Source organism: Mytilus galloprovincialis, chromosome 3 (genome assembly GCF_965363235.1).
Source record: "Mytilus galloprovincialis chromosome 3, xbMytGall1.hap1.1, whole genome shotgun sequence".
NCBI classification, from domain to species: domain Eukaryota; kingdom Metazoa; phylum Mollusca; class Bivalvia; order Mytilida; family Mytilidae; genus Mytilus; species Mytilus galloprovincialis.
The window spans coordinates 9,591,979-9,615,774 of NC_134840.1; the positions used below are offsets into that span (position 1 = coordinate 9,591,979).

At 32.9% G+C, this 23,796-nt stretch overlaps 1 protein-coding gene across 3 annotated transcripts in view; it reads right to left on the bottom strand.

Moving 5' to 3' along the window:
* The window catches only part of LOC143067152 (uncharacterized), a 46,085-nt gene extending 23,016 nt beyond the window's left edge, over window positions 1-23,069 (bottom strand). Inside the window, exons 1-2 of one of the 3 annotated variants that reach the window (XM_076240212.1) lie at window positions 22,745-22,869; window positions 4,879-4,906 (exon numbers count right to left, since the gene is read on the bottom strand). The gene's annotated coding sequence lies outside the window, so the exon portion shown is untranslated. Of the gene's footprint in view, window positions 1-4,878; window positions 4,907-10,485; window positions 10,597-22,744 lie in introns of those variants that run through there. The other 2 variants (XM_076240210.1, XM_076240211.1) reach the window with 2 other exon arrangements.
* Window positions 23,070-23,796: the final 727 nt, after the last annotated feature.

Below are 23,796 nucleotides of genomic sequence, written 5' to 3' on the forward strand. Positions count from 1 at the left end.
GATCCATGACATTAAGGTCAAGGTTATGTAAATCCTTTAAGACAGACTTGTAATCTTACAATTATTTCATACTCCAAATAAAGTTGAACTATTTCTTGTGGTAATTGAAATACAAATTTAAACACTAAATCTTGACATTGACTGTTAATTGTGAAAATAAAGGCAAGGTCAGACGATACCTGCCAGACAGATATACACCTTACAATCATTTCACACACCAAATATAGTTGACCTATTGATAATCTTATTTGATAAAAAATACAAAACCCAAAAACTTAACATTGACCCATGAACCATGAAATGAGGTCAATGTCAGATGATAGCTGCCAAACTGACATGTAAACCTTACAATCATTCCATATATTATATAAGATATGGTTGACATGTGGCTTTAGTATTGATAGTACTTGAAGAACAGACCAAATTATACAAACGTTACATTAATCAATCAACCATGAATATGAGGTCGAAGTCCGATGATACTTGCAGGCTGAAACGTACCATTTGCAAACATGCCATACACAACATATAATTGCCCTTCTGTTTATAGTAATTGAGAAACGAACCAAATCAAAGAACTTAAACCTTGATCACTGATGCATAAAATGAGGTCAAGGTCAAGTCTGGCAGACATTAAGACATTGCATTGGTTTTTATGTCACCCGATCGACAATGTCGGGTGACATATTGCTTTTCCTGTTTCTTTTTCCGTATTATTATTATTATTATTATTATTATTTTTCTTCCACCTAATTTTGTCCGCCCGCTTTCTCAGAGCTAAAGGAACCAATCTGAATGATGGTGCACTATAACAAGGAACCCTGAATTTCCTTTTGACTTTTTGACTTTGGAACTAAAAAATGGCTGCCATCACCATGGAAACAGAAAAATGGTGAAAAAATATAATTTTGGAGTAAGTTGAATTGTTTGAGAATGATTAAGCTTAAAATCTTTAGATTTTGATACAATGTAGGTGCCCACTATATACTGCTTTGGGATGATTTTGGCAATCATTGGAACTGGTATGTTGCCATGTATACTACACCAAAAATTTCCAAAATATGAAAATGCTCCAAATTTTATAAAACTTCACAGTAACGATGAACAACATTGGTTTATGTGGAATTTGGCGTTGGAATTTCGAAAATGTCTGCCGTTACCATGGAAACAATGCAAAACAGGTCAAAATGCTCCAAAAACTTCAGGGTTTGGTGAATAATTTTGGTATGCCTTAATTTAGAATCATCTAATTTTCATACAATATAGTTTTCAACTATATACAGGTTTTGAATGATTTTGACAATCATTGGAACTACAATGTTGCCATGGATACAGCAGCAAAAATTTCAAAAAAAATTCAAAATGCTTTAAACTTAATGAAACTTCACAATAATGTTGACTGTCATGTGTTGAAGCAGAATTTGAAGTTGGAATTTCCAAAATGGCTGCCGTTGCCATGGAAACATAAAAAATTTCAAAATTTTCAAAATGCTTCAAATGTTCTGAAAATTTGTAGAAAGATGAATTACCATGCATATATGTGCATTCACTGTTAAAAAATTTTGAAATGGCTGCCGCTTAGTGGCAATGGGGGGAAGGGTAACATCCGTTCTAGTTTTAATTATTTTTACTCACATCTTTTATGAATTGAGCGAGTGCATTGGAAGAACACGATATATTTAAAAGTTGGGTGCACAGAATTTCAGGAGATCATTCCCCATTTAATACACAGCATATGGAATTGTGTAATGAGCCATTTATATTTCGAAAACGAAACGTGTCACAATGTCATTTAATTCTATCTCCGAAAAAATCAATAGCATAATGTCTGAGTGGAATAGGACAAACATTTTCTAAAAATCCAATTGTTTTTAGATCTGTCCGTTTATGATATTCACGTGTATGGATCCTACATGGTGGAATGTAACAGTTACATTATAAACAAGTTCTCCTACAATGATATGATTAGACACGTATGCAATTAACTGCAAGTACTTTCATAAACATTTACGTAAAGGTAAATAAAACATGTATTAACGTGTAGTAATTTATCTCACGTGGCATACGTCGTCCTTCCAATGTTACATAATTATCATATCTGACGAATACTGGGTTTCATCTATATATGCTGAGTTGCATTTAAAAGATTGTTAAAAACTTTCCTATAACAACTATTTCCCCAAGTCCATCTATGACTACAACATGTACATGACATCATTGAAAAGACTTAGACCATCCTACGAAAAATCCCGAATTCATTACAAAAAACATTTAATACAGATTAAAAGATCCATCATATTTTTCATCTTCATTTATACATCTTTTCGATCTGTCTTTTATGTGACTGAGATTTTCGGACAAGAAAGGCGTTTGGTTTACGATTATCAGGGACCACAAACCGAAATATTTGAACGCCATTGGTGTATAAATACGTGGAAAAGTTCGAGTTCGAAGCTATATGACTTAATGGGACCTAGGTAAATAGCCACATCATTCTACTATCATTTTTTCTGGAAGTAGTTAGAAACTTTTAATAGTTTCTAAAATAATGTCTTAATTTATGAACGGATATTTTTAGATAATAATCATGTTACAAATCGTCTCAGTACCAAAGCACTGGCTACTGAGCTGATGATAATCTTGTTAACTTTAAAGCGACGGTTTAATAGACTCAAAACAGCAAAATGACACAAAACAACAACAACATGACACAAAATAACAACACAATGTACAACCAGATGCTCCACAGCAGGGCGCAGCTTTATACGACCGCAGAGGTTGAACCCTGAACAGTTGGGGCAAGTATGAACACAACATTCAAGCTGGATTCAGCTCTAAATTGAATTGTGATTAAACAGTTGACACAGCATAGGTTTCTGACACAGAATGAATGTGGTCTAATGAACTTAAAATTTTTGTTTTGCCTTTGCGCAATTCACTAAGCTGTTGAATATTAATCCTCTCAAAAAAATGTTTGAAGAAATTTTCTTTTGATTTATGAAATCTGAAATAAGAAAAATTACACCCCCCCCCCCCCCACCCCGCCATTTTTTTCTCACATCCCCCTTTCCCTTATTCCAAAACTGATCTCAATTCAAATTTCTAATGGAGTTTGCAACAATAACTACTCATTTAAATACATCATAAAATATTAAAATGTAAAAAAAAGTGCTTGTAATCACTGAATGGTAAAGATTGTTTTAATTAATTAGTTGGTAGTAAAAGTGAATATACATTGTATATTGTATAAAACAATAATTTTAGTTGATTCAATTACTATTCTGGACAAAGAAAGATAACTCCAATTTTCAAAGAATATTTCATAAAAACTGCAATTGAAAATGTCTTGCTATTGCACAATATTGTGCAATTAGATATTTCTTGCTATTGCGCAATTATACTGTGCAATTGAAGATTTCTTGCTATTGCGCAATACTGTGCAATTGAAAATTTCCTGCTATTGCACAATACTGTGCAATTGAAGATTTCTTGCTATTGTGCAATACTGTGCAATTGAAAATTTCTTGCTATTGCACAATACTTAAAATAATAATGTTGGACCCCGATTTGGACCAACTTGAAAACTGGACCCATAATCAAAAATCTAAGTACATGTTTAGATTTAGCATATCAAAGAACCCCAAGAATTCAAATTTTGTTAAAATCAAGCTAAGTTTTATATTGCAACCCTTTGGACCTCAAATGTAGACCAATTTGAAAACAGGATAAAAAATTAAGAATCTGAATACACGGTTAGATTTGGCATATCAAAGAACCCCAATAATTAATTTTTTGATGAAATCAAACAAAGTTTAATTTTGGACCCTTTTGGCCCCTAATTCGTTGGGACCAAAACTCCCAAAATATATACAAACCTTCCTTTTGTGGTCATAAACCTTGTGTTAAAATTTCATAAATTTCTATAAACTAATACTGAAGTTATTGTGCAAAAACCAAGAAAAAAGCTTATTTGGGACCTGTTTTTTGCCCCTAATTCCTAAACTGTTGGGACTAAAACTCCCAAAATCAATCCCAACCTTCCCTTTGTGGTCATAGACCTTATGTTAAAATTTCATAGATTTCTGTTTACTTATACTAATGTTATTGTGCGAAAACCAAGAAAAATGCTTATTTGGGCCCTTTTTGGCCCCTAATTCCTAAACTGTTGGGACCAAAACACCCAAAATCAATCCCAACCTTCCTTTTATGGTCATAAACCTTGTGTTTATATTTCAAAGATTTCTATTTCCTTTTACTAAAGTTATAGTGCGAAAACCAAATTTCTTCGGACGACGACGACGACGCCGCCAACGTGATACCAATATACGACCAAAAAATTTTCAATTTTTGCGGTCGTATAAAAACAAGCATAAAGCATAAAGCATAAAAGATTTATTTAAAGTCGGTTATACATATAACAATACAACATAAGCTCTGTAGAGCTTTTATCCGACATACATATAAGACAAGCACAATACATAAAACACATAAAACATGCAAAATAAATAATGTTATCAAGCACAACAATTAATTAGCACAATTAAAGCATATAAGCAAACATAAAATGCAGATAAACTAACATTCATGCAATAGCAATTATAAAGCACTAAAAGTAATCCAAGCATTAAGAACACAAATAAAAAAAAAAAATTATGCCAAATAATTTAAAAGCCAGAGTATACATGATCAATAAATAAACTGATCTACAGCTCATTGAGATCTGCAGGAGGAACACTGACACGAACTGCCCTCCCAATTACCAACCAAACCTTTGAACTGACCCAATGGCATTTCGTCCCTCATTTTATTTGGCAGTTCGTTCCAGAGTTTGGCTCCTGCATATCTAAATGAGTGTAGCCCATGGGTAGTTGTCCTTACCCTGGGAACATCTGCTATGTTGTTATTTCTAAAAGAGTAATTACATTTTTTAATTTCAATAAGTTCATGTAGATATAATGGACATTGTTTATTAATAATTTTATATACCTCTATTGCTATCATTCTAATTCTTCTAATTTCTAAGCTTGGTAATTTTGATTTAATTAATAGTTGTTCATAGGTACTACAATAGTCTTCATATATAAATCTAAGGGCACGCTCCTGTATTTTCTCTATTTTTCTGGTGTTACACTCACCACAGAAGTGCCATATTACAGGACAATAATTAAAATTTGACATTATAAATGAATAATATATAGTAAGTCTACCTAATTTTGTTAAATTTTTACCAATACGTTTAAGTACATGTAATTGTCTTGATGCCTTTTTACAAATATTTGAACAACGATAAAAATATTGAATAACACAATGCTTGTTTTTAACCCCGATATATTAGTTATGTTTATCGCAAGACAGGAGCCTGCAATAAAGTGTTTATTATTGGTTGCGGCCTGTTGCAACTGCTTGTCGTTTATTGTTTTTTGCTTATTTCTGACAAAAAGATGTAATTGTTGACAACTGTGTGATTTGGTCTCTGTTGGATAGTTGTCTCAATAATTGACAACCATACAATATCTAAAACTGAATTCAAATTGAAACAAACTGAAACAACTTATTAATCTGACAAGGAACGTAAACTCTTTTCTCTAATTCTTCGTCAATTTATCCCTTTCTGCACCCATTCTATAAAAAAAATTTAATCAACGTGTGGTTCGTTTCATCTCAGTTCTTCATTGGTTAAAATCCAATTATGACGTCGAACTTTCTTGCTTTTCTCTGAATTTCCTATTGTGGCGGCATGAAAAAATGCGACCATGCTTGGTGACGTCACATATAAAGAACATATCTTTTTGCAGATCAGTCGCAAAGAAGTTTGCATGCGTATTGTTTGAAAATCATAAGAGAAACAGATTCCACCACCAAATCTCGTGAAAAACGATATTTATCCGCTCTCGACAGTTAAATTTTAAACATTTAAAAATTAATTTTAAACATTTAAAAATTTAACTGTCTCGGGTGGATAAATATCGTATCACACTAGATGCAGTGGTTGAATCTATATATATATCGGTCGTCGTACTTATGTTATAATACAATGTCATACTAAGTAGTACAACAGGAAGCGCAATCTCCAAATCTCATTATATATCATTAAAAACAATTAACAAAAAAAATTACAATATTAACGTTTAAACTGTTATGTCGAGCTATTTATTTGAAATGTCATATAACAAGAAAACCAGGGAACAAATCGTGAAATTACATAGGCAAATGACGTCTTCGTGTGGGGCGTTTATTTGCCTACTCATATATATACCAGTATATTAAAATAATGAAAATCCAACGTACTTTGGACTTGTGATTTTTTTCTCCCATCAACGTATACGAAAAGAATATAATTTTTCATTATCCGTAAATAAATAAGTTATAAATAGACAAAGTCAATACATTCCTGTTATTATGCTGAGTAACAACCACGGTTACAACCCTGATATAAAAATGATTCAGTTGTAGGATATGTCTTTTTTGCGCCTCCATAAAAAAGAAACTACGGAATTGTTAACAATCGTCTCCGGAAAAGCGCCGCAAGATGATAAAAAAACTACGAATATTATCAATTGTCTACAGAAAAGGCGCCAATAGACGAAAAATTAACTACGGAATAATTAATAATTATCTTCAGAAAGGCGCAATAATAAAAAACAAACCAGATGGCGCAGCTTTATACGACCGCAGAGGTCGAGCCCTGAACAGTTGGGGCAAGTATGAACACAACATTTGATACAGCTCTGAATTTGGATTGTGATTAAATAGTTGACACAACATAGGTTTCTGACACAGAATGAATGTGGTCTAAGAACTTAAACTTAAAAACTTAAAAATTTTATTATGGTCCAATATCCAAAATCTAAATACATGGTTAGATTCAGCATATTATAGAACCCCAAGAATTCATTTTTTTATGAAATCAAATAATGTTCAATTTTAGACCCTTTAGACCTCAATGTGGACCAATTTGATAACCGGGCCCAAATATTAAAATTCTAAATACATGGTTAAATACAGCATATTGAAGAACCCCATATATTTAATTTTTGTTGAAATCAAACAAAGTTTAATTTTTGACCCTTTGGACCTAAATGTAGACAAATTTGAAAACGGGACAATACTGTGCAATGCAATAGCAAGAAATTTTCAATTGTACAGTATTGCGCAATAGCAAAAACTGCAACTGAAAATTTCTTGCTATTGCGCAATCACTGCAATTGAATATGTCTTGCTATTGCGCAAAACTGTGCAATTGAAAATTTCTTGCTATTGCGCAATATTGTGCAATTGAAGATTTCTTGCTACTGCACAATACTGTGCAATTGAATATTTCTTGCTATTGCGCAATACTGTGCAATTGAAAATTTCTTGCTATTGCGCAATACTTTTCAATTGAAAATTTCTTGCTATTGCACAATACTTAATATAAAAATTTTGGACCCAGATTTGGACCAACTTGAAAACTGAGCCCAAAATCAAAAATGTAAGTACATGTTTAGATTCAGCATATCAAAGAACCCCAAGAATTCATTTTTTGTTAAAATCAAGCTAAGTTTAATTTTGGGCCCTTTGGACCTTAATGTAGACCAATTTGAAACAGGACCAAAAATTAAGAATCTGAATACACGGTTAGATTTGGCATATCAAAGAACCCCAATAATTCATTTTTTGATGAAATCAAACAAAGTTTAATTTTGGACCCTTTTGGCCCTCATTCGTTGGGACCAAAACTCCCAAAATCAATCCAAACCTTCCTTTTGTGGTCATAAACCTTGTGTTAAATTTTCATAGATTTCTATTAATTTATACTAAAGTTATTGTGCAAAAAACAAGAAAAATGCATATTTTGGACCAATTTTTAGCCCCTAATTCCTAAACTGTTGGGAATAAAACTCCCAAAATTACTCCCAACCTTCCTGTTGTGGTCATAGACCTTATGTTAAAATTTCATAGATTTCTGTTTACTTTAAAGTTAGAGTGCGAAAACCAAGAAAATGCTTATTTTAGGCCTTTTTGACCCCTAATTCCTAAATTGTTGGGACCAAAACACCCAAAATCAATCCCAACCTTCCTTTTATGGTCATAAACCTTGTGTTTAAATTTCATAGATTTCTATATACTTTTACTAAAGTTAGAGTGCGAAAACCAAATGTCTTCGGACGCCGACGGACGACGATGACGACGACGACGCTGCCAACGTGATACCAATATACGACCAAAAAAAAAAATCAATTTTTGCGGTCGTATAAAAACCAACGACGGACATGACGGAATAGTTTACAGTCGTCTCCGGAAAAGTGTAAAAAGACGATTAAGAAAATCTACGGAAAAGTTAAAGTCATAAGAAACGAGTGACCGGTAAAAAATAATGTTCTTCCAATTCTTGAACCAATGAAACAAACATCATAAACTTAGTTTTCTGTGCACGAATTTATCATTTTTTTCGTGTAATTTTCGAATAATCGTCAATTTTTTTTTCAATCGGTCAGTGTTGTTGTTAAAATATGGCAGGTAATTAAAGTTCGTGTTTTGAAGCCGAAGTTTAACGATTGCCAACTGTTTGTCAACAATCGACAAAAAATCAACAAAAAAGCATGGAAATTGAGCATGTGTTTAACATGTAAATTCAGATAATAGTTTATTTTAAGGACATCCATGCGTATTGTGATCACCGGATTTTTACGAGATGGGTCACACTGAGGTCACTTTGCATACGGAAAATATGTCGGGGGAATTGCTTCCTGGAAGGAAGCAATTAAAATAAAGTAAACTTCTTCTAAATATGAATAAATTAAAGAATTTTCTTCAGAAAAAGTATATGTACATAAGTTTTATAATGAAAACTATCCATTCATTTAGTTATAAAAAAACATATGCATAATTTTTTTTTTTGATTTGAGGTTTCTTATGACTTTAAAAATACTTTCAGAAGAATACGATATACAGTGATCATAACGGAAATATGTTTAAAACTTTATACCGATTGAAACATTCCATCACGGCATCTGATTATCTTACAAGAAATCGTGAGAACAATAAAAAATAAAAGTATAAACCAATTGTTGAGGTCTTTCCACCACTAACAATATATTTTGATATGAAAACATTGAAATTCAGTTTGAATGTCAATTCCTATGACTTTATGATGTATAAATATGAATTTCAAGCAAAGGTCAAAATCTAGAACGTCCAATTTGCCTATGACCTTGACCTCAATTTCAAGGTCATAAACTAAGGACCTCAAGTCAAGAGACCCTGGGTCCATATTATGTAAGGATAATGAGTTATAACACACTATTCTAAATATTAAAGGGGAGAAAACTCCCATTTACAGTCAATGTACCCTCTCTATTAAAATTTAAGTGTTACGACATGTCGCTACTAACAATTTAGTAAAAATAATTTGTCGATATCTTTTACGGTTATTGAAAATAAGTAAAAATTAGCCAAAATCAAAATTTAGAAAATGACCTTGACCTTTGACCTTGACCTAATTTTCATTTTTTCGGACTAAGGACCCCAAATCTAAAGACCCTAGGTCTCTAATCACTTATGGTTTACCAGTTAGAAATGCATATTACTTATATCAAACATAAAAGGGGGAAAACTCTCATATGGAATCTATATACGGCTTCGGTCAAAATAAAACAGAACATCCTAAGGATATAACGAGCAATTTAATAAAATAAATTTGTCGGTTTCTTATACGGTTGCGAAGCCTTAGAGATCATAAGAAAAACAGTGTTCGGGGAGATAACTCTTATATGGGAAAGTATTTGGTTAAGCAGTGTCAGCTTCAAAAGCGTATTAACTGTTCGATATCACATTCCAAATATCTAAGCAACATCTTGTGAAACAAAAAAACAGCGAAGGAAAAAAATTAGGCGGAAGAAAAAAATAAATAAAAATAATCAGAAGAAAACCAATAGGTCTTTCCACGGAAAAGTGGAAAGACCTAATAAACAATGGTTCTCAAATTGCAGTAATAATACATTCTCATATAAATAACCCTATAATTCAAGCATTGGATAACTATTTTGTTTTCATTCTGTGAATGTTTTCATGATTTTCAAAAGAATAGAATGAATTGTTAATTTGTAGTTTCTTATACGTGCATAGGGATTGGAAAATTTTAATGGAACGCACAATTTGAATAAAGCCATTCGATCAAAATGTAAGTACGGTCAACCTACACTGTGCTGTAAGGAAATTACAATAAGACGATTAAAGTGTCAGTCAATTCATTAAAATAACTTTATAATTTAGATTAGAGAATAGGTATAAAAGTCGTATAAATTTAATGTATCATTGTATGAGCGTGATGAATGGTTGTACACCCATTGGATAGCGTACGTGATATATACTACAAACAAAAGAATGTATTATATAATATCAATTAGGTCGTTATACCAAAGAGGTAAAGTACGAACCACTAAAGCAGCAATTACACACTTACAAACAAAAATACACACTTACAACCCTAAGATACACACTTACCTTCAAAGCTCAGATAAAGTAATTTGAAACAAACATGTTGAGAATGAAATCGATTTGCCACACTAATGTTTAACTCGAGTAGATACAGTCTGTTGACGTCATTAAAGGGCAGTGCACTATACGCACACATAAACTTCCTTATATAAGAAATGATGCATTATTAAACGCCTTTCAATTACTGTGTACCAACAGAGCAATAAAAACAAAAAAGTATTCTATGAAAAACAGTTATCTATATGATTTAAGATCTGATAGTAAGTTAGGTGCTACATATATATAATTCAAAAATATGTGTACGTGTTAATCGATTGAAACAAAACAAAAAAATCTATAAGTATTGAAATTATAGTTTCAGTTTAACACTATCGTGACTGGCTCACATTCACGATTTGGTTTTTCTTAGCAGCCAATTTTCAAAATCGTGATGATCCTTGATTAATTGTTCGATAGCAGAGTCCGGCGGAGGACATTTGAGCGCATTGATAGGACATTTGAGCGCCAAAGTAGAACCATTTGAGCGCCAGAATTAACCCATTTGAGCGCCAGAATTTAAACCCATTTTAGCGAAAATTAAAATTGTCAAAGCCCATTTAAACGAAATATTTTTAACCCTTTTTAGTAAATAAATAATATATAATAAATTAAAAATGTTTAATAGACTTAAGACAGCACAATATAAAAGAATATAAAACATGTCCATTAAAATACAGCACTAATAGACTCAAGACAGCACAACATAAAACAATATAAAACTTTTCAATTAAAATACAGCACTAAAAGTCCAACAGGTTAATTTTAAATCAAATGTTAAAAGTCTGTTCTAGCCTAGAATTTATAACCTAGAGAACGTCTTTCAATACTTTGTCTATCCTATATCGGAATCCATCACAAATTGACCTTTTTTTCCTTTGTTCGTTTCAACAACTTGTATTTCCAATGAAAATATTAACAACTTAAACATTAAACTAATATAAATTACTGTTCATGGTATATATAATAAGGTGAGCATTTTCAACCAGGTAAATTTTCGCTAAAATGGGCCATCGAAAAAACCTAGGAAAAAACAGGTGAGCGGATTAAGCCGGTGCTTAAATGGGCTCTAATGTCGGCGCTCAAATGTCCCCTAGTAGTTTTATTTTTTTCGCTAAAATTTTAATTTTTAGAAAGAGTACAGAAGAATCAGAGCAGACAATCAGACAGTCACATGATCAACCGAAAATGAAAGACTGAGAAACTTTTTACTAACTTACCAAATTAAAAAAAAAAAAACACGCGGGAGTAAATTTTATATGGAGACCCAATGGTTGACGAGGGTAAAGCAATGTGGTAGTCATAGTACTTTGTCCGTACGACTGTAAAATTCATGGGGTGTGAGTGTTAATTTGACAGCGCGGGATTTATTAGTTAGAAGCCACGAGCGATCGGATCTAAAAGGAAGTAAATTCAACGGCCCAGTATGACATCATCAAAATGAGTGAGTCCACGCTTTTGTGCGTTAAACAGCCTTCAGACAACTATCTGTCAAGTCCGTAGGCGGCCTCTTGAAAAGAAAATACTTTTAACCAAATAAGATTACGTCAGCTTTACCATGTTTACCAAACAAAAAGTGACAAATGTGTAAGAGGTAACTCCCTATAAAGGAAACCTTGATAGGAAACACTAGCTTCGTAAAGTTATTCTGTTGGACTTGAGTTACATAAAAAGGAAAAATTCATCATCGCAATAGTTAATACATGCATTTTTTTAGAACGAACCTTAACAACAAAACAAATTAACAACAAAATGAAACCTCAGTGCCGTCAACAATATCAAAGATTAAGGTTATGTTTAATGTTCACACTCTTCATTTGCCCCGGCTATAGTCTACACAAAAGTGAAGGACAATTACAACATGAACACGTATACCAGTCACACGAGGTCTGACTTATTTATTCCAAGCAGCTCAAGTATTATGGATTTTATGTTCGCAAGTTATGTTATACTTAATTTTTCATAGCATTTATCGTCAAAAGAAGAAAACGATTGTGCATGCAAACATATGAAATAAAAAAAATGTATAGTTCAGTTCGAATTCAAAGTTATAAGTTTTTCGTGCTTAATTCATTCCACAGAGTTGCATTTTTCTTCTCCGTTTCATACAACTCGAAACTATTATTGGGTAGAACACGGCGACTACGTGGTGCTGTTACAAACTTCATTTGTATACCAGGAATCATTTTGAAATACCACGTGATCGACAGATTCATCTCCCATATAGTTAAATCGATATTTATTACCTTTACTTTAACAACGTACCTGATTGGAGCTATTTCAGAATTAACTGTTTTATTTATACCTCAATAAACGATCTAGGTTTATTGTTGAGTTGGTTACATTTTGTTACCAGTACAAATATGATATATAAGTCATATATATTACAGGCGTAATTACTAACTCCGTCAGACTCGCTCATCTACATAACGTTATATATTGTAGGTGTAGCGAAAATGGCGGAGTAGGTACGATATGTTGAGTGAAGATGGACTGATGATGTTGGCAGTTTAAAGCCCAGTGGCAAATTAAATACTATATATAATCAGGACGAGAACGTGTTATTGATAAATGAATATAATTCGTTCTTTGTATTAGACCATGTAGACCAACAGGATGAGCCGGATTATTAAAGTGCTAGCTCACACAAAAACTGTCCCAGTCTATGGAAGAAGCGAATCGGTTTAAACTTTTCTTATATCAACGACCGATATTGTCTTATATAAACGAGTTGCATTATGGGAAATTTCAGACGAATGTTAGCATTTGTACGAAGAAAGGCAGATTTCTCGGTAAAATGTAATGCCTCTTTTCTTAAAACAGGGTGACAATTAACACGACATACGTCTGCTGTATAATTTCCATGAATTATTTAATGTTATAACAAGCAAGGTGTATTTAAACGAGAAAATTGAATTGTTAAATAAATGAAACATAAATGCACGATTTATCATTTGTAGATGTACACATTCAATAAATATCATGTAGCAAATAAAATTCAGTGGAATGCAATTGAGATGAATTCAATTGTTTGCTAAGCCAAAATCACCTATAAATCAAAGATACTGCTATATTTTATTATATCAATGCGATGTTTGTCTTATATCATAGCGATGCGTTTTTAATATCAAAAATTTATGAATGAGATACTTTTCTAATATAACTGCTATAGTTTTCTAATATAAAATGAATACGATGACACGTCACAATGCATGTCAAGAAAACCGCAAACACAATTCACAAACTTAGTTCTTGACCGGCTTCATGTTTGAGGATCAATATCACTAACATTTCTTATCTGTAACAAAATTAACGCTTACATGAACTTATGATTTCGATAATGTTGCTTGACCCTATTGATAGTTGTAAGTGTTAACAACCTGTTCAGTCTATTGTTTTCAATCACATGGTTTATCCGACTAATTCTATTTGAAGTGATGATGCAATGGCGGAATTTAAATGCGGTTGTAAATAGTCTACCGACCTATTAGCTTCTAATATAGGTCCAGTGGCGGATCGGGGAGGGGGGGGGGGGGTTCGGGGGTTGGAAACCCCCTTTTTGGACGATCAATGCATTTAAATGGGGACATATGGTTAGAAACCCCCTTTTTGACGATCAATGCATTTAAATGGGGACATATGGTTGGAATCCCCCCTTTCATCCTGGGTTTGGAACCCCCTTTTGAAAACGGCAGGATCCGCCCTTGAGGTCACACTGCTATAGCCTATCCACATGGGTAATATCGAAATAGACAAAAAAAATATCATTACTAAAAAAAAAAGCCCATTCATTCAAACAATCCAATCCAATGCAGCTCCAAATAACAATAAATATCCAAATGGTAAAATAAATATTCCAAAAAAATTAAAATGCGACCTTCTGCTGTTGTCTTCTCTATGGTCGGGTTGTTGTCTCTTTGACAAATTCCCCATTTCCATTCTCAATTTTTAATGCTGATGTCCCGAACTTTGAAGATACCAACTGAGTAGCCTCAGACTATAAATTGAACAACTTCAGATAAAACGAAAATCAAAAATCTTGTCAAACAGAAAATGTTTTTATTATTAACATAGAAAAAAAGGAAAACAGTTCTTTTTGAATATCAAACACTTTTCCCGTTGGTAAATCGATATCTCTATGAACATAATCAGCTCGCCGCGTGGACGCTCTTTCACATCGCGTTGACCGTGAGGGCATTCCGAAGTATTGTTGCCACAGATATTTGACTTTCGTTTTTGACTAATAACCGATCGTATAAATACGCGAACATTTCTTACTGCAAAATAACAATCCGTATCACTTGTTATCAATTCATTTCTTCAATGAATACTAAAAAAATGTTTAGAAAACAAATAAATAAGATGTAAATGTCTGTTGACGTAAGAAATGTGTATATATCTTTTCTATATTTATAAATTTAAATCGTTCAGTGCTGTTTATTTGGTATTTTTATTGGCGTAATCGGTCTTGTACCATAATAACTGTCGTTACCGTTAAAGCTTTATAAGTGTGCTAGATTATATTAAATGACGTTTTTGAAGGACTGGAAAGCAGTTATTTATAAGGGGTAATTTTAAAGATTTATAGATATAAGAAGATTGTGCATGAGTTCGAATGAGACAACTTTCCATCAAAGTAATAATTTGTTTCAAGTAAACCATTATTGATCTAAGTAGGGCCTTAAACACGGAGCCTCGGCTCACAGCGAACACCACGCTATATAGGAACCAAAAAAAATACTAGTGTAAAACCATTCAAACAGGAAAACCAACGGTCTAATTTGTATAAAAATAAGAGATTCAAAAGTACAGGTCAGATTTTGTCGAATCAATCTGAACTATTGATTATTGAAGTATGATTCATCTTTGTCACAAGTTATAGTTTCATTGTAATGTTATCAATAAAGAAAGTCTTCCATGCGTGCGTTGCGAGCATACCAGATATATATATTATTTCGGTGCGTTCATTATAAAATTTGCTAAATGTTATATAAGTGAACAAGAATTTAGATACTTAGCTATTTGATTACGACATTGTTTATTTTTAAAAACCCCATCGGAACTGGCATTTTCAAATTTTGAAAATGGTGGATTGAACCTGGTTTTATAGCGCTAAACCTCTCACGTGTATGACAGTCTCATCAAATTCTGTCATATTTACAACGATGCGTGAACAAAACAGACATAAAAGGTAAAATTGTCAAAATATGGGTACAGCAGTCAAATATTAATACTAATAAGTACTAATATTGATATAACAAAAACACCGCTATGATATTTCAAAAGTATCGCATTGATATTAGAACTAATAGCATTTGTATATTTATGTTTATAAGAAAAACACAGCACTTCAAATTTTACACGGACATAAACGTTTGCTTCTAACCAACTTCTGAATGTACATTTTGACTCAATTGTTGTTTATATTTGAACAATAAGTTTTATAATGTTAGTATTTTCTTAATTTTTCGTTGCCGAAAACAACATTTTCCACATGGAATGTCTGCATATTTATAATTGATATTAGACAATATCGCTATATGTGATATAAGAACAGTTTTTATCGATTCGCTTCATCCATAGACTGTGTCCGCACGCAGAAAGATATGACACCTTATTTTGAATATGGGTGGACCATTATTTGCTGTTACTTCTAAATGCCGCGCGTTTCGAGCAAAGAAGCAGCAAATACCAATATTCAAGTTTTTGGTTTGATCAATCCGGGGGTCGATGCCTTAACCTCCCGCTCTCGAGGCAATCACGCTAATGAATATCGATATGAACATAAGTTCAGTGATTTCGTAAAGCAGCAAATCGGTGACATGCCCGTTCTTGCTGATGTAATTTAATACCATTCATTCCCCTTCCTGAATTCGCCACGGGTCCACTGTAAATCCCCCTGTACACAAAGCCTCTAGATCCTATCTTTATATTATATCAAAGCATGCATGTAAATGTTCGAACGAACAAGTTAGATTTCAAATGATGTGTTAAATTAGGATGATTGTGCTTAGAGGTGTGTTCTCCGTCACCTTTATCTCATTAAACAATATAGTGGCCAAGGTCGCTTTTAAAGGTAAATAGGTACATCTTTACTTCTACTTAGTACATACAGATAGGCAAACAGACGTGATATTATATACAGCCATGACAGCAACGTGTACCTAATTGACAGTAGACAAGACTGACCAAATTGTTAACAATAGCCTTTATATCTACTGGTACCGATATCAACATTCTAACATGCATCCTTTATATTGATAATTCAACCGAGGGTTGACTAAAATAACCCCGGTATACATAGATATGGTAATCCTTATAGACTATTCAATCTGACTGTAGAACCATTCTACAAACGATTATAACGGAACATCCGTTCGGCTGTAGTGGGATGTATACATATTCAGCTACGTCCGGTAAGATCGGAGACTGACCGTGCAAGGGCTGTATAGCCAGTCAAGGTCGTTAAAAAGTTCCATTTGTTGGTGAATATCTAGGACATAAACGTGTATGTCTCGTGTAGGGAGAATGACACGCTCTCTGGAACGATTGCATCAAAGTTCTGCTTGGTCTGTATCTTACATACCAGCGAGTCTAAAACTCTGAATCGGGGTCAATCACTTGCCAGAACCTAGATTTAATTAGTTGATTCTAGTATACGTTATGCAAATAACTATTTATCAGTCACATCTGATCATCTTGACGTATATTGGCCCAGGACGAGGAATGCGGAAAGTGGGCCAATGAGTATATTGAAACTGTGGCATCGTGAATGTAAATTTTTCATATGGGGTCTACGGCAATGAGACAGAACCCTAATTTCACGAAAGAAAAACACCATCAAAACCTATGGTCAGTAGTTCCCTCAACAATATAATATATTAAACTCTAAATCGCTCCAAGTTTAAAAAAATGTGCATAAATCAACATGTTTGTCTCGCATGATCAATAACAACGTATTTAAACAGAAAGCGATTTTGTCAATGTTTATACTGATAGACAGAAAGCGATTTTGTCAATGTTTGTACTGATAGACATGAAAAATAAAACGATTTTGTAAATGTAATTCATATTCACGGCAAGTTTAAAGTCAAATTGCAGTTTTAGCACCGTTCGGTTACTTCAGTCCATAAACATGTGGCCCGGAGAGTAATGTCATATTTGATAAAAAAACAAAACGTAATAAGTGAGATGCATAAAGCAGTAAATTAAGGAAGCGTGACACCATTTGTCTTCATTGAATACCTACACATTTAATTGGCGACTTCCTATCGGAAAACAATTAATCCCTTCATTGTATGTTGAATTAATGTAGACATAAATGTCTATTGTCAGACTGCAGGTTGAATTTCTGTAAATATTGACAATGCAATTTCCCTTAGGAACTCCTTTCACTATGAAGTTTTGAAAAAAAATCATATCTTAGAATGGAAAGTTCATGGAATGACTAAATGTCGGTTAAAAGCTCATGTCGGTTAAAAGCTCATTAGAGCTTATGTTTGTCTATGTTTGTATACCTTGCCGACTCTAAATAAAGCTTATTTATTTATTTATATGCACATGATGCACTACTATATTTTTTTCAAAGGTCAAAATATAGGGCTGTGCGGCATATTTTCAACGTTTATATGCCCCGAACTTCTTAGAGTTTAAACTAACACTAAATTTCTTAACTACCCCTACCTCAACTGTAGGGTTACCACAGATTTCAATATAAACAATATACATATTTATTAATTAACTACACTGTTATTGGACTTAATATGATGAAAACTGCCTATGCAATATAATGTGTAAACTAGGCCAATACAGAATAACTCGGCCAATACAGATTTTTTTCTGTATTGGCCGAGTTATTCTATATTGGCCGAGTTGACACAAGTGCAGGAATTCGGAACGTCTCTAGATTTTACATCGAAAGTCACGATAAACACAAACTGAAAGTAAACAGTTGTTTTGAAGACGCAGTTGTCATTTTTTTAATAGTGATCTTGAACATGCTGAAAATGTCAGTATGGCCATACATTTCAGGCGAAAGACGGTCACATTCATTTAAAAGGTATTTTGAAAGCAGACGATAGAACTATTTCAGGTTTGGGAAACGAGTAGATTATCGCAAAGTTCATTTCTTGACGACCTCATAATTTCACGATTGTACACATCGATTTTAAATTAGGTTCTGCATAACACATGCAATGGCAGTACCTTTCCAATTACTATTTATGTGTTGCGTCTAAATTTAAGTTGTAACACTTTATAGTGACTGAAAAGGGTAGAAAAATTCATCAGATGAGAAAATGCTGAAGACACCTGGAAACAGCACCAGATCATTATGTATTGCATCTAATACAAAGAAACAAACTGAGATTTGGATAGTTCCACTTCAAGGTAAAAATATTTATCTCTTGAAATGATATTAAGAAAATATTGTAACACTGTAGTTAATTAATAAAGATATTATTACGTGTATTTCTGTATTGGCCTTGTTATTGGTCCTCGGCCAGCTGTATTGGCCTTCGGCTTCGCCTCAGGCCAATACAGCAAGCCTCGGACCAATAACAAGGCCAATACAGAAATACTTACGTAATAATATCATATTACATACATGTGATTCTTCCGGCGGGAGTTAAAATCTCCCGCTTTTCAGACCCTCTTCCGTCCCTCCCGTTAAAATTTGAAATCTTCCGCTTTTTGAAAATGTCAATCTCGAAAAAATTTCAGTAGACATTTCTGTTTACAAAATAGATACGGACAGGGAAAAAGTCCGAGAAACTCTAAATTGATATGGGAAAAGTCTGAGAAAAACGGAAGTTTCCTGTAATGGAATTTGTGTCAAAAAGGTAAATAGGAAAATAGCTTCAAGTAATCAATGAAGGTGTTAAGGATTATAGACTGTATATACAACAATAAAAGATGATTGGCATTTACCTAGTAATCAACTAGCTAGTTAAATATACATGTCTGGAACAGTTGAATAAACATCGACTTTATAAATTGTGATGCTGTTGAAAACATGGAAGACTTAGTTTATACTGAACCTCAAAGACAATAAAATCAACTCAAATATGATATTTATGTCTTGTCTTCTATCTAGGCCAATGGAATAACTATATAAGTGTGTTTGTCTTATAATTTGACAAAATACAAACTGTATCATGTTATCACCAAATACATGTACCCCAGCATAATATTGAAGAAGACACAGTAATGAGTATCTAGCCAAATTTAAAAATGGTGCAAGTCCAGTGCCAAGGGTCAAGACAATGCTTACTACACTTCATGCAAAGCTGACTATGGGGCCCTAATTACTTGACCAAAAATATGGAGACAGCTTCCCACCAGAAAGCCCACAACTCTATCAATTAAACACCTTCTTTTACAAACATGTTCAGTAGTGGTACTAAAGTTGACGTTACAATGTGGCTAAAGCAGAGGTACTTTTTGCCAACTATGTATGATGGCTGATCACTTTATCTTTGAACTATATATGATGGCTGATCACTTTAACTTTGAACTATATATGATGAATAAATATTTGACCCCCCACCCCCTTATCTTCTATTTTACTAAGTAAAAATGGCTATGCAGGTGCTTGAAGGTATGAATCATTGGGTTTTTTTTAACAAAAAAGGAAGATATGCAGTTTAAACACACACGAAAAAAACATTGTGTACGTCGATAAAAAATCTCCAGTTATGAGGCCCAAACTCCAGCTGAAAATTTCCAAATCTCCAGTTGTGGCTTGACAACTCTGTCACATGTATGATATTACATTTACTGGTAAAATTCACAAGTTGTGTCTCTATGAGATGAAACATAGGATACAGTTTGTAAACAAAAATAATTATTTATGAATATTCTTTCTCCCCAAAAGAGGTGTGATGGGAGAAACAGGTGTATTTATAAAGTGCAACCTGTAAGTTTGAAAAAAACTTAATCAAATAAATTGACTTTCAGAGTAAAAGACCTTGAAGTAAAATATGACATTAACTGTGTTATTAGATAATGTGGTATATAGTCAAATATCAAAGTATTGATTCCAACTACACACAATTATCGCAGAACAATAAAAATCAAACTATTTATCGATTCGCATTTAGTATATCTTTGAATAGATACAAGCACTAATTGATATATACCACTGCTAGAACTTTATATCTCGAACATGTGTCTAAGCACTAGATATATCTCTAAGCACATGGTTTATCTAAGCACTTGGTATATCTAAACACTTGGTATATTTAAGCACTTGGTATATCTTAACACTTGGTATATCTAAGCACTTGGTATATCTAAACACTTGGTATATTTAAGCACTTGGTATATCTAAACACTTGGTATATTTAAGCACTTGGTATATCTAAACACTTGGTATATCTAAACACTTGGTATATTTAAGCACTGGATATATCTAAGCACTTGGTATATCTAAACACTTGGTATATCTAAGCACTTAGTTTATCTAAGCACTTGGTATATATAAACACTTGGTATATCTAAGCACTTGGTATATCTAAACACTTGGTATATCTAAACACTTGGTATATCTAAGCACTTGGTATATCTTAACACTTGGTATATCTAAACACTTGGTATATCTAAGTACTTGGTATATATAAACACTCAGCACTCAGTATATCTAAACACTTGGTGTACGATACAAAACAAGTTTATTAACATATAAATGTAGATTCGTAAAGTAGACTTCATCGGCGTACATTGCACGGTCTTTATCAAAGGCAATAGTCCATATTGAATCTTCTTAACCGCCTCGTGTCGAGGCACATTTTGATTCAAAATTAACTCATGATAGATACCAGGATTAAAATTTTGTATTTGCGCCAGACGCGCGTTTCGTCTCCCCATAACCATTAGACAACAAAATATCTGTCACTTGAAATTATTCCTTTTGTACACTTACGATTTTGGTTATTCCTTTGGTATTTTTCGCCTCTCTTTTACTAGTCTAGATAGTTCTATGAAGACTAAACAAATCACTCTTTCCTTTTTTTGTGAACATGATATATAGTTCAAACTTCTGCATGAGAACACTGTTGTCCTGTCAGTGTTTCACCATTTTTCCCTTAAGTGGGTAATTGTTATAACATTACATTTGAACGTGAAGATTTCTACTTCAGTGGGTAATTGTAGTAACATTACATTTGAATGTGAAGATTTCTACTTGAGCGGGTAATTGTAATAACATTACATTTGAACGTGAAGATTTCTACTTGCGTGGGTAATTGTAATAACATTACATTTGAACGTGAAAATTTCTACTTCAGTCTGAGACTACTATAACACATGTGTTATAGTAGTCTCAGCTTCAGTGGATAATTGCAATAACATAACATTTTTAAACGTAAAAAACTTTAAAAAAATGAACAAAAGTACGTTTATTTTCTCTTATACTGATGATAATACGCCACGACAGTTATAAACAAGTTCTGTATCGACTTATATAAATCTGATGTGCAATATTTTCACCCTTACCTTTTCACGATTTATATGTACGAGATATATAGGGCATTACCTTTGCTCGACGAAGTTAGTACACTGACCTAGACACGGACAATGACCTACTTTTCTCGTAAATTAATTTGCTATGCCTACGTCGATATTGATCTTGTGTCAGGGAGAAAGTTAATTTTCTTGTCAGTTAAATTTGTTTATTGTAGCTATATTGAATCCCGATAATACACGGATCTTGGCAAATTGACTGATAGTATACTGGCACCCTGACTAGTTGTATATTGGCACCCCTGCTGGTTGTATCATATGTTTGTATATTGTTTAGATTTACTTCCGCAAATTAGATTTGTTCGCATTTGACTAGGACAGGAAAATGGGACACTCGTGTTATCTAAATATCTGGTGACAAAACAATTCTCGACTTTAATCCATTTACCTAACTACGCACATTTTAGAGTACATGTACACTTATCATGTTTAATATCGCAATCTCTTACAAACGATGTTGCCTGGTGGTTTTGTAATGCTTATTCTCTAAACGAAATATTTGATTCTGACTTTCCCGGATTCATTATCAGCATAACAGTATTTTTTGTTATACAAACTGAATATTTCTGCATTTAAGATAATATGTATTACAAAATTATTCTCATAAATTATATACACGTGTCATTATTATATTTATGTGAATCATTAAATTCTGTACATGTGTACATATTTCTCTAATTACATATAAACGACAAACATTAAAACTTACTGTAAAATTGACGTTGATAAGTTGTTTATTATGCACTATACATTGTGATCAAAACACACGTGTCTACATTTAATCCTTGAACAAATACACAAAGAACGTACATATCCAGCCGACATTTTTGTTACGGTTGTAAACACAATCCCAAAGTTAACTGTTCCGCATGGCTTTACATTTCACGCTGAGCCGTGTTTCAATTTCGTAAATAACTGTTTTATATCACGATTATGACATATTGGGTGCAAGAATGTCGGTTAAAGACACAGATATCGATTAGTAAATACAACGAAGTATCCAGTTCTATTTATACTGACAGAAAAACGTCATTGGAAAGATTGGCTGAACGGGAGATCTCTTTAAATAATTGCTATTACGCAGTATATTACACGCGATTAAATTACACTTATATTTATGTATATGGACTATGAGATATTAAAAACGTAGATTATCACTGTACGAATTATGATGTAACAAATCATAAACGGTATTTAAACCTGATTGTAGTATATTTTTGTTGTTACTGTACGCATTTATCGGCCCTTTTTGTATACTTATCTAAATTTATAAACGTGTGCGTATTTACATTATATGCATTGATTGTATATATTAAATGAATACAACAATGTTAGTTTCAAAAGATCCCCGAAGGACAGATATTGTCTGGAGCACAAATGTGTTTAATTGTTTTCGTTTTTTGTGTCAGAATAAATTGCCAACTTCGAAAATTAACAATAAAAAAATCCAATCAAATTAAATCTATTTTATGTCTCCTTCTTTTTCCTGTTCATCGGAAGATAAATATCCGTTTTACTTTATCATTGACAAATACTACACGATAGTCTTGAAGTATAAATTAAGTTCTTAGTTATAGGTACTGACGTTATGTATCATCTTAAATAACGTGTTATAGTATTCTTTTATTTGTCTTTCAACTGTCTTTGTAAATAATTACTTTGACTGTAAAGTCTATTTATGGTAATATCTATTTGACGTGGCTCGCGTCCATTTTGCTTTTTTTTTTTTTTGGTTATATTTTGCTTTTGGCCTAACCCTAT